The sequence below is a fragment of the Anolis sagrei genome, chromosome 1, assembly GCF_037176765.1.
Source record: "Anolis sagrei isolate rAnoSag1 chromosome 1, rAnoSag1.mat, whole genome shotgun sequence".
Taxonomy (NCBI): Eukaryota; Metazoa; Chordata; class Lepidosauria; order Squamata; family Dactyloidae; genus Anolis; species Anolis sagrei.
Window position 1 is genome coordinate 127,015,982 of NC_090021.1, and position 13,122 is coordinate 127,029,103.

The following is a 13,122-nucleotide window of genomic DNA, read 5'->3' on the forward strand; positions in this document are numbered from 1 at the left end:
TTATATTACATGTAATATTACTAATAATATTACAATATAATGTAGTACAATGTAATAATATATAATATTGATATTGTACTATGCTAATAATTTAATATATTGTACGTATACATATCTTGTAAGCCGCTCTGAGTCCCCTTCGAGGTGAGAAGGGCAGCATATAAATGTCGTAAATAAATAAATAAATAAATACTCAGAGGTGGTTAGGCTAGTTCCTTCCTCTGAAATATAAACACTGGCGTCTGGTATTCACTGGCTGTATCCCATTAATATACTAACTCTATGGTTTACCCTATGATGTTTTTAGGATATTTGGGCTGGCATATGAAATAGTTATACATTATTTGTTTCTCCAAGAAACACAGTAGTAAGAGGTGCCCATTGTTATGCATTGAGTCTTCCAGATTCTCAGCAAACACTTTTGGGGACTTCATTCCCAGCTTTCCCAGCAATGCCATAACCTATAACAGTTATTCCTGTGTAGGCTTACTGCACTCAATGGAACACCTCCTGTGTAAGAGATTTGACTTCCCAGCATTTCTCCAGGGTATCTCCATACTTTTCTGACGCCTATGCTGTGCACAGTAAAGAATGGTGGGATTGTGAAATCTAATCTGTTGCCAACATATCTTCAGGAGCCCTTTCAGAAGTCTCTGGAGCCTAAGAGGTTACCTCACTAATGACCATGACTGTAAAAGAAGTAAGGTCAGGCAATTAGATTATGAGTCACACATGCAGTTTTAGAATAGCTACTATATACATCCATTTTTGCTGCTGTCAATTGAATGCTACATTATATATAATCAAAGCAACCAAGTAACAGTTTTAAAGGCTTCTTTTGAAAAAAAAAACCCAGAAGGTGTGCACTTTAACCAATTTCATTGCTCATAGCATCTGCTATGAAACAACTTAATGTCTCTGCGTTACCTTATAATGATGCTTTATAACCATTCTTAGTGGTATGTCCTTTGGATAGTGTTTTGCTATTTATAATAAGCACTCGGCAAATACTTCTTTATTTGCTGTTGTGAATGATGAAGAAGTGGATTATGCCATTTGGCTGAGCCAGCAAAAAGCAAATGGCATTCCCATCCTGTTCAAATGCATAGTATTTTGAGCCAGCAGGCCGGCAAATGTCCGACCCCCCCCCCCCCAACTCCTAGCCGTGCCGGCTGGATAACTAACCAACGGGGCAATGTTCTACAGTGATAGGCAGTGCGATGCACCAGCAGCAGTACAAAAATTTGCATCATAGAATCATAGAGTTGAAAGAGACATTGTGGGTCATCCAGTCCAACCCCTGCCAAGAAGCAGGAAAATTGCATTCAAAGCACCCCCAACAGATGGCCAACCAGCCTCTGTTTAAAAGCCCCCAATGAAGGAGCCTCCACCACACTCCAGGGCAGAGTTCCACTACGGAACAGTTATCACAGTCAGGAAGTTCTTCCTAATGTTCAGATGGATATTAGGAAGCCATGTGGAAATGACAGGCAAAGCAGACCCTACAAATTCATAGGACAAATTACTAGGAAGAAGGGGGGGGGGGGAGGAGAAGTATTTGAGCTGGCCAAGTTATGGCAGGTAGCATACAAAAACCCAGAGGTATTTTCTTCCTTATAGTTCAAATTCAACAAGAACATATTAAATAACTAGGCATTTGTTGCTTTCACAGACGCCCCATCTCTACTGCCCAATTCATCTGCTATACTCTTCCTAATAGCATTTCTTTTCCTGCTATCCCTGATCATTCCATTCTCATGTGTTGCTTTCCTCCTTAAGTTCTAGACCAGTAGTTCTCAACCTGTGGGTCCCCAGATGTTTTGGCCTTCAAGTCCCAGAAATCCCAACAGCTGGTAAATTGGCTGGGATTTCTGAGAGTTGTAGGTCAAAACACTTGGAGACCCACAGGTTGAGAACCACTGTCTTAGACAGTCTTTTTTGGAGGGAGTAGGAGACATCTACTTACAAGCTCATACAGAAGACTGCTCTCTCCTTTCTGAAGCAAGGCTATGAATTGAAGGGAAAACAACACACATAGCTAAGCTAAGCTTGGGTATTTGGGGACAGTGGGAGAAAGACATTGATTTGCCCTAACATAGCTCTCAAGTTGGGTTGTGCATCAGATGGACACAAGGTCAAAGGAAGAGCTGGCTGTCTTGTAATGTGTCTTTTGTCTAGTTCCCCCAGAGCAAGATTAATTGGAAACATAAGGGAGTGAGTATTGACAGAGCATTGAAGTATGGTGGAAATGGGTTGTTGTAGGTTTTTCAGGCTATATGGCCATGTCCTAGAAGCATTCTTTCCTGACGTTTCACCTGCCTCTATGGCAAGCATTCTCAGAGGTTGTGAGGTCCTAGGACATGGCCATATAGCTCCAAAAACCTATATCAACCCAGTGATTCCAGCCATATTTATTTATCATGTCAGAGGCAGATCAAACAGTTGCATTGCATTTTTACCAAACAAACAAACAAACAAACAAACAAACAAACAAAACACAAAGTTTGCAAGCTTGGTAGTTGATTAAATGTCCTTTGACTAGTAGCTGGCCACTTGGAGTGCCTCTGGTGTTGCTGCAAGAAGGTCCTCCATTGTGCATGTGGCAGGGCTCAGGTTGCATTGCAGCAGTTGGTCTGTAGTTTGCTCTTCTCCACACTCACATGTTGTGGATTCTACTTTGTAGCCCCATTTCTGAAGGTTGGCTCTGCATCTCGTGGTACCAGAGCGCAGTCTGTTCAGCGCCTTCCAAGTTGCCCAGTTTTCTGTGTGCCCAAGGGGGAGTCTCTCATTTGGTATCAGCCATTGATTGAGGTTCTGGGTTTGAGCCTGCCACTTTTGGACTCTCGCTTGCTTAGGTGTTCCAGTGAGTGTCTCTGTAGATCTTAGAAAACTATTTCTTGATTTAAATCGTTGACGTGCTGGCTGATATCCAAACATTTTACAATATGGTGGAAATGGTTTCTGTACACATTTTCCGCCCTTCAACTAGATACAAGAATGCAAGTGAATGTGTGTTTGAAATATGTATATCAATGCTCTTAGAATATCAAACAAAATCCAATGGCGGAATCTTTTTGTGCACATTTCTTCAATTGCTCTTTTAGGAAAGTGGCTTTTTCATCATGCCTAGATCACTGGTGAACCACTGATATGATACGTTCCCATTCTAAACTCCTAACAAATAGAGGGGTGATTAATTGTGGTTTACCGGATGTTCTTGTGCTGCATATCCTGTTATCTCTGGGTAGCATAACAAATGGTGAAGAGTGCTGGGAGTTGCAGTGCAGCATCTGGAAACACATATTTGCATATTCCCCACAGTTTTTCATCTATGAAAGGGTTATCAACCCCTGATACATCTATAGGTGAGGTGGACAAAATACAGTTTCATAACAGTTTTTGGCTTTCCAGGGGACCTTCCACATAGCCATATAACCCAGGATATCAAGGCAGAAAATCCTACAACATCTGTTTTGAACTGGGATATTTGAGTCCACACTGCCATATATTCCAGTTCAAAGAAGTCAATGTGGGATTTGTTTAGAAATCTCCCAAGTCATTAGATTTGATGTAGAGGTTATTTTTCCTTGGAGGGGGGATTATTTTTCCCAAATGTTGAAACATTGCACCAAAATATGACCACAATTCCCTGCAAATGCCAGAAAGGGACCAACAATAAACAGCTAGGAGTCAATTCAAGGTGAGTTTAGGTTTCATTGTCTGTGCAGATTTGTATTGGTTTTCCTTGTTGCCATTTCTGATTTATTTTAACCCTAAATCAAACCTATCATAGTAATTTCTCAGCAAGTATTATTCTTCAGAGGTTTGCCATTGCTGCGAGTGTAACTTGCCCAAGGTCACCAAACGGGTTCCCATGGCTGAGTGGGAATTCACTCTCTAGTCTCCCAGGTATCCTTGTCTAAAACTCCAACCATTACATCATACTTAACTTATCAGTGGAAATCAATGCAAATGTTTCTCTATACAGAGTAAAACAACATACAATACAATTTCTTAAACACAGTTATTAAACAAAAATAGAATTTGTTGCACAATACCTCTGACACTAGAATGGTCAAAAAGAAAATACTGACAGAGAAATACCTTTCCTGAAGCCGTCATCTATATTCTAACTTAATGCTTCAAGTTCCATCCCTAAGTAATATTTTTTCTCAGAAAACAGAAATAATTAATTGAAAGATTTTACATGCAGAGCACTTTCAATACAGGATTACATTTCAGGTTTTAATCTAAGAACAATATTTACTCTCCTTGTTTGGAAAGACAGTATCTCTGTCTTAACCTTGCGATGAACCCCTTTCCACTGCAAAACACTTCTTTTCTTCAAAAGATTATTTCTAGCCAATGAAGGTCCTACTGACTTTTTTCTAATCTCACGTTTGTCCTACTCGGCAGCATTATTGTCTCTCTTAATCCTATCTGAGAGATAAAGACTGTGAGCTGCAGGTGGACATGTCTAATCCTGTTTGTTGCCTTCAGAAATGCTGAGTCACAAGTTAAATAGATAGGATGAAAGACAGGATGGAAAAAGTCAATAACACTTCTCCGCTAAAGGATTACAGTCATCCCTCCACATTTGCGGTTTTGACTTTTAGAGATTTGATTATCCATGGATTCGATTAACATGTTCTCTCCGGGACTCTTTAGGTCCTCCAGGATGACTCCATGGTCAACTTCCTCTGGTCATGTAGAGATCTCTAGAGTGAACACCTCTCTAGATTGACGACTCCTATGACAAACAGGTCAATTCATGACCTGAATTGTTATTTAATTTGATGTCCTATATTATATTAACTGAATTGTTTCTGATCCTGTTAATCTGCTCTGTTTCCAAGATATTTCCTATGCCATTATACATTGTTATCCACCTTACTAAACCAACATATCCTTTAACCAGCACATGTAGTGGCTTCCCCCCCCCCCCCCAAAAAATAGTCTGCTGTTATTGTTGTTGCTAGCTATTGTTATGCTGTTTTATGCTATCTTAATTGTTATTGCTTTGTTTTTAATTATCTTTTGCCTTGGGCTTGGGGCCCATGTAAGCCGTCCCGAGTCCCTTCGGGGAGATGGAGGCGGGGTAGAAAAATAAAGTTCTTCTTCTTCTTCTCTAGAAATTTCTAGATTCTCCAAAATGATTCCATGTTCAGTAAGAAGATCTAAAAATTCCCAGAGAAACTGAAAATCCTAGAAGTTAGATGTGGATAGGTGAAACTGAAGTAGTTGGAGAATGGGAGATGACCGAGGAGCATCTGACTATAGGGCTACTATCTGGTCACAACAATAACACTACCCTCCAGAATCACTGGAGGATCATCAGAAGATGTAGTGGGGGCCTTTCCACACAACCACATAACCCAGAATATCATGGCACAAAATCCCACACTGCCACATATTCCAGTTCAAAGAAGAAAATGTGGGATTTTATTCAACTGTATGGAAGGGGTCTGGGATGTCTTTGTTGTTTTGCTTTTAGTCTTGGGCATATTGTCAGCTCCTCCTCCAATATCCTTGCTCTCTACTGGCCACCAAATGTCCATTGGGGGGGAGGGGCACTGGAGGAAGGTGAGTCCTACACTGGTTTTATTGTTTTGTGAAGTTGGTAGTGAATTCCTCTAAAAACCCTTCAATACGATGCCAACTAGTTGGGTGTGGAAAGATGAATGTCCCAATTTTTAAATTGAATACAGGATTCTTTGTTTTCTGCATATATAAATGCACTATTGCCATTCCAGCAAGAGTCAATGGACCACATCATATTTTGATTTTCATTAATGGACATCTGTATCCTTTGAGTCTCATGAAAGCTGATGGAGGCCCACTCTGCCCTACTCTCAAGACGATGGATGGATGGAGGGATAGATAGATGGGTGGGTGGATAGATAGACAGACAGACAGACAGACAGACAGACAGACAGACAGACAGACAGATTATAAACAGAAAGAATGAACATTTTCTTTTAAAGCTGCATCTATGTTTATTTTATGCAAGAGCAGTAGTACCCTCTAATAAATTCACAAACATGACATATGTCAAGGCCTACCAGACATTTATCCCCGCGGGAGTTATTTGCCATAATTGCACTTAACAACAGTTATTCTCTTCATTGCACAATACATCACTGTCTCACTGAGAGCTGAATGTGGACTTATATCTTTGACAAATAATTTGCCGAGAGTTCTCCTCCTGGAGCCTTGGCACTTGAATACGTTCCTTCATTATCCTCCTTGATTGCTGATTTCGCATGCACAGGCCCGGCTTGTCTCTTTCCAGTCTGTTTAGGTTGAATGGTACTTGTCAAGAGTTGCACATCATTTGGATTTAACTTCAGGCAGGCGTTGCTGCCCTGGAGATCCTTGCGCTTATTCAAGGCTGAGGGGAATTATGTTTTAAATGGATCTCTTTGCAGACAACACTGTTGTAACAGACAATGCTGCAGAAAGTTGTTGTGAAGTATGGCATATTCTATAGTAACTCACAGCCATCTGCCAACAGATCACAGTCTGTGCACTTACTTTTGGGTGTGTGAAACCAGCAGACCATCTTTTGCTCATGTGCCTTGTTAAATTGTTAGTTTATTCTGTGAGGAAGAATCTTTTCATTTAGTGGCATTCACTCCCTGCAAGCATTCTAGAAACAGGACTACATTGAGTTTTGAACACTTCTTAAAAACATAGACTGGCATCCTGCTTAGCACTTACGAGATCATAAGCTGGACTTGCATATATTGTGAGCAACCAAAGGTGATCCCCCACAAGTTAATTTTGCAGCCCAACAGCACCCTTACTGAAGCATTTTACAGGTATTGGAAAACAGGATGCTGGGAAATGATGTTTACAGTGCTCTCCCAGTCATGGGATACTCTGGGAGCATGACTACAATGCAGAATTAATGCAGAATGACACCACTTTAACTGTCATGGCTCAATGCTATGGAATCATGGGAGTTGTAGTTTACAGTCTTTAGATTTTTTTCAGCCAAGGAGGTCCAGTGCCTTGCCAAATTACAAATCTCAGGCTTCCTTAGCAGCAGTTAAAATAGATTCAAGCTGCATTAATTCAACAATATAGATGCACCTTGGAACAAGCAGTTGGGGCAGGACTCCAAAGGTTCTGCTACAAGGTACTGTGTCCTCTAACTGTCCCAGTTTGACAAGCACAATCCTGATTAATCCAAAATCATCCCATTTTCAAAACGTTTTTAAAATGTCCTAGTTTCATCTTTTTTTCCCACCACATCCTCAGCTTCCTTCAACTGCAACAAAGTATACAATATACAATAGTAAGTTCAAATCAATTAACTTGGGAAGGAGGAGGACAGGAAGAGAAGAATCTTGCTCTTCTGTGAAAACCCAGGCCTCTTCTACACTGTCATATAATTCAGATTATCAAAGCAGATAATCTACATTATCCGCTTTGAACTGGATTACATGAGTCTACACTGCCAAGTAATCCGGTTCAAAGCAGTGTACATGGACTCTCGGGGAAAAGCGAACTTCTGGCTGTAGTGTTCTTTTTCATTAATAATGTTTGTCATCCGGTGTTGTCCGTAGACGCCTCCTGGATCATGTGACTAGCATGATTGCATGGGGTGTTGTTACCTTCCCACTGAAGTGGTACCTATTGATCTACAATTGCATGTTTTTGAATTGCTAGGTTGTCAGAAGCTGGGGCTAACAGTGGGAGCTCACCCTGCTCCCTGGATTTGATCCGCTAGTTTTTTTTATCAGCAAGTTCAGCAGCTCAGTAGTTTAACCTGCTGCACCACTGTGGGCTCTTGGAAGGTATAAAGCACTCAGCATTCCTAAGCAAATGCAGCAATTTTGTGCATAATATTTTGAAAGCATACTGTGTCTTCTCAGCGAACGACAGCCAATTCTTCAAAATTCTGCTCATGCCTCTCCAGAAGCATCCTCGGATCCCCAGCACATTGTGTGTTGCTAAGGTGAGTTCAGAAGATGCTTTGAAGGGCTGCAGTTTGCTGATTGGAGCCATGGAAATTCTCCACTGAACTTCTTGAAAGGAGAGACCTGCATGGTTTTCATTAAATATGAAAAGCTACACGGAAACACTGGGGAGATTTATTTTGTTTTTAAAAGCGCAATCCACGAACAATGGAAATGAATACCTGCAGCAGCTGATAAACAGAATTAAAAGTCGACTGGCCCCACGTGAACATAGCTGTTTCCTCCCCTCCCCACATTTCGTATATACAAAGAAAACTATAAAATGGCTCAGTGTATGTGTTACGTACTAAGTCTTTCACATTTTACTGGGCTTATTGATTGACCCTAATATTTTTTTAAAAAATGGAACTGGCAACAAAAATTGTTGCTCTGAGGAGTGAAATCTGTGGAGAGTGCATACAACCAGCCATGGCCCTTTCCATGCTACTCATTCCCCCTTCTCCTTGGTCTTCTCTTTTCCCTCTAGAAGTGGATCTACACTGTAGAATTAATGACACCACGTTAATTGCCATTGTTCAATGCTGTGGAAGCCGGGGAGTTGCTGTCTTGTAAGTTTTATAAAGTGCTGGAGCCTCACCAAACTACAAGTCTTTTGTTTCCATAGCATTGAGCCAAGCAGTTAGAATGGCTTCAAACTACATTACTTCTATAGTATAAATATGCCCTAAAATGTCTGTCTCTGTGATAATTGGATATCGACAAATTCGACTGTTCCGGAAACAAGGATTGGGGATAAAGCTTCAGTAGAGACACCTTTTCTCTATGATAACTCTCCCAGGAGTGAATTTCCCTTCCTAGTGGTAGATTTCTCTCCCTTCCTGTTGTCTCACTCCCATTCATGTGTAAGTCGCATGTTTGTAACTCGGGGACTGTTTGTACTGAGAAGAAACTCTCTGTGTGTGCTTTCAAATCGTATGTTAGCCTATGGCAATTCCATGAATTTAACAGTGTTCTGTTAGTCAAGGAATATTCAGAGGTGGTTTTGTTACTTCCTTCCTCTGAAAAAGAGCCTTCAGCACCTGGGATTCCTTGGTTGTCTCCAAGTATTAACTAGAATTGATGTGCTTAACTTCCAAAATCAGACAGTATCTTTCTCTTTTAGGTTGTTGTTGTTGTTATTAGATACACAACAAGATTATTACACACAGGAAACAACATCACTATGCTGGCTTTTGTATTGGACCATACGTCGGACACTTTCTAAGTGTCTACAACTATGTGATGTATGGGTGAATAATGTGTGTAGATCTGAGTAGGGCAGCCCTTTGTAGCTGACAGATGGTAATTTTGTCAGCGCCAATTGTTTTTAAGTGCTGGCCAAGGTCTTTAGGCATTGCACCCAGTGTGCCGATCACCACTGGGACCACCTTTACTGGCTTGTGCCAAAGTCTTTGCAGTTTGAGCTTTAAATCCTTGTATCAGGTAAGCTTTTCCGGTTAATTCTCGTCAAGTCTGCTGTTGCCAGGAATTGCAACATTGACAATCCATACTTTGTTTTCCCCCACAATCATGAGGTCAGGTGTATTGTGTTGCAAAACTCTGTTAGTCTGAATTTGGAAGTCTCAGATAAATTAGACATGTTCATTTTCTGCAAGTTTTCCAGGCTTGTGATCCCACCAGTTCTTTCTCACAGCAGAGAATTTTTTTTGTGACACAAGTCCCAATGGGTCATCTGAGTAATGGTGTTATGCCTCTGCTTGCAGTCTGTCTGTGTGATTTTCTTGCAGCAGCTGAGGATGTGATCCATCATTTCATCTGCTTCCTTGCAGAGCCTACACTTGGAATCTGTCATCAACTTTTCAATTCTGGTTTTGATTGCATTTGCTCTAATTGCTCATTCTTGGGCTGCAAGAATCAGACCCTTAGTCTCCTTTTCAAACTTCTATTTGTGAGCCACATCCAAGAGTTTTCAAATTTGCTCTCAATTTTTCCCAGGAACTGGCAATGGAGAGCCTTCTTTTGCCAGTTTTCTCTTCTGCTCTGCACTGTATTTTTTTACAGTTATTGTTATCATCATAATCATCATCTTCTTTATTTATATAATCATAAATTATTTATAATTTATAATAATTATTTATACAATTATAATTATCTTTATTTTTATCCCACCTTTCTCATGGTGGCTAACATCTACACTAGACAGTTTAAAAAGAGCAATACAAAAGTTAAAAAACAATTAAATTAGCCAGAAAAATTCTGAACTTGGAATGATATTTGAGGGTAACTGAGCACTGCCTCCACAAATTAACTTAAACTCAAATTAGATACAGAACAGTGTGGGCAGTTTAGATAACCCAAACACAAACAGATTAAAACGTTAAAAGTCAAACTTTGAACTGATCTCAGAAGCATACAACCAGATAGCCACTGCAATTGCTACAGGATTGGTGTAATGTCACTATATTTTCTCGTGACAACTTGGACTGGAGGTATACACTGAAAGATCTATGTTGTCTTTCTAGGTGGTCCTTCATATAGCACAGTACTATAATGAACTATGTTATGTAACGAGGTCATACGCACCTGAAGTCAGCTCCCTGATAGGGTTGCAGATAACATCTTATCTTGATATATTAAAATCAAAGTATGCCTGTCTATCCCACAAAGGCTGTTGCTAGGAAAAATGTCCCTCATTGATGACACTGTGTTTGAGGGGAAGGGAAGAAGTAAGAAAAATGTCACAAAGAGAACCATGTTGCCATAGAGGCCCTGTGAGGCTCTCTTGGAGATGGAGATGAGAGGAAGTGGAGGGGAAGAAAAGAAAGGGAAGAAGAAAGGAAAAAAAAGGAATGGAGAAAAAGAAGGGGGGAAGGAGGGAGGAAGAGAAATGAAAGAGGGAAATATATAGAATCATAGAATCATAAAGCTGTAAGAGACCTCATGGGCCATCCAGTCCAACCCCCTGCCAAGAAGCAGGAAAATTGCATTCAAAGCACACCCGACAGATGGCCATCCAGCATCTGTTTAAAAGCCTCCAAAGAAGGAGCCTCCACCACCCTCTGGGATAGAGAGTTCCACTGCTGAACAGCTCTCACTGTCAGGAAGTTCTTCCTAATGTTCACATGGAATCCCCTTTCTTGTAGTTTGACTCCTTGTCTCCAGGGCAGCAGAGAACAAGCTTGCTCCCTCCTCCCTATGACTTCCTCTTACATACTTATACATGGCGATCATGTTGCCTTTCAGCCTTCTCTTCTTCAGACTAAACATGCCCAGCTCTTTAAGCAGCTTCTCATGGGGCTTGTTCTCCAGACCCTTGATCATTTTAGTTGCCCTCCTCTGAACACATTCCAGCTTGTCAACATCTCTCTTCAATTGTGGTGCCCAGAACTGGACACAGTATTCCAGCTGTGGTCTAACCATGGCAGAATAGAGGGGTAGCATGGCTTTCCTGGATCTAGAGACTATACTCCTATTGATGCAGGCCAAAATCCCATTGACTTTTTTTCCACATTGTTGGCTCATGTTTAACTTGTTGTCCACGAGGACTCCAAGATCTTTTTCACATGTAATGCTCTCGACAGGAAAGCAGAGAAAAGAAGGGATGAAACTGCTACTCTGACACCTAAGCAATGGTGGGTATATCTGCTAGTTCTGAATAAAATTGAGGAAAGGTATTCATTGCTATTGTGGCTATCTCTGCTTCTACAGTCAACAATGTCTGGAGGACGCACCAGGTTACCATACTGATCAATGAAGGCAAGTATAACCATGACCATAAAACCAATCATATCCTCCTGTCAGGAAGAAGCTGCCTCTTTCTCTGTGAATAAATGTTCCAGTTACTTATTTTGTTTGAGTTTTTCATTTATATTTATCTTATGGATTTTGTAAAGGTGAATCTCAGGGAAGCTAAGTTAGCAATATCTTGAAGTACTCCTTAAAACGGGCAATTAATCCCCATTTGATTCACACTAGATACTCCAAGACTGAGATTTACAAGAGAAACATGCTAAAAAAAACCTAGCAGAAAACAGCAAGCATGATAGATGAGTGTGCTGGAATTACAAATTACACAAAGCCTCCCTGCAGTTCGAAATCATAAAATCAAAACAATTATTGAGTAAAATACTTTTATCTCCTGCGAGGCTCGGGTTTATCCAACCAAGTATAAATCTCAGCGGGTGGCATACCTGTTTCACGTTCATAGTTCTGCAACTTTCAGAGAATAAATTTCACAGTGAAACTTGAACTGCAATGTGCTGGTTTATAGATGTAATTTTTGGGAAACTTCTGTGTTGAAATACTCAGGCTTGTTGAGGATGGAGTTGGAAGACAGCATTCTTTTTGTAGAAAGCCGACGGTGGTATAAAAAAGAGTAATTTTGTATGCAATGCATATATTTCCACTGATTTTTCTTATTTATTTACAGTATTTATATTCTGCACTTCTCTGGCTTACTTACTCGTAGCTTGAGGATGATTGTCTTCCAGATGTGGTGTCTTGGCGGTTGGTCCGTAGGTGGCTGTGGAACCCTATTCTTGATCCGCATGTTCTCCTTCAATGAGGACATTGGTTTCCAGATGGAAGGTCATCCTAGTCAGGATTGGCTTGATGTATCTTCCTCTTGGCCCATTTCTCCCTTTCGCCCTCCATTCATGCCTCTTTGAATTCTGAAGCACTGCTGGTCACAGCTGACCTCCAGTTAGAGTGCTCAAGGGCCAGGGCTTCCCACAATGTTTAAGGTTGGCTTTAAGCCCATCTTTAAATCTCTTTTCCTGTCCACCAACATTATGTTTCCCGTTCTTGAGTTTGGAGTAGAATAACCACTTTGGGAGATGGTGATTGAGCATTTGGACAACGTGGCCAGTCCAGCGGAGTTGATGGCAGAGGAGCATCGCTTCAATGCTGGTGGTCTTTGCTTCTTCCAGCATGCTGACATTTGTCCGCCTATCTTCCCAAGAGATTTGTAGGATTTTTCAGAGGGAGCTCTGACCCAGAAGGGGACTCCGGGTGGATTCCATTCAATGCCATTATACACTGACAAGGCAGACAACTGTACATAGATAGAGGTATATATATGCTTTCCCATCTTTGGCATCTTGGAGGCTTGTGCTCAGTTCCAGTCACAGGAGGAGGGGTGCTGTTGCTCCATCTTCCCTGCCAAAGAACTTAATTCATTAACTTTCTCCTTGATCGA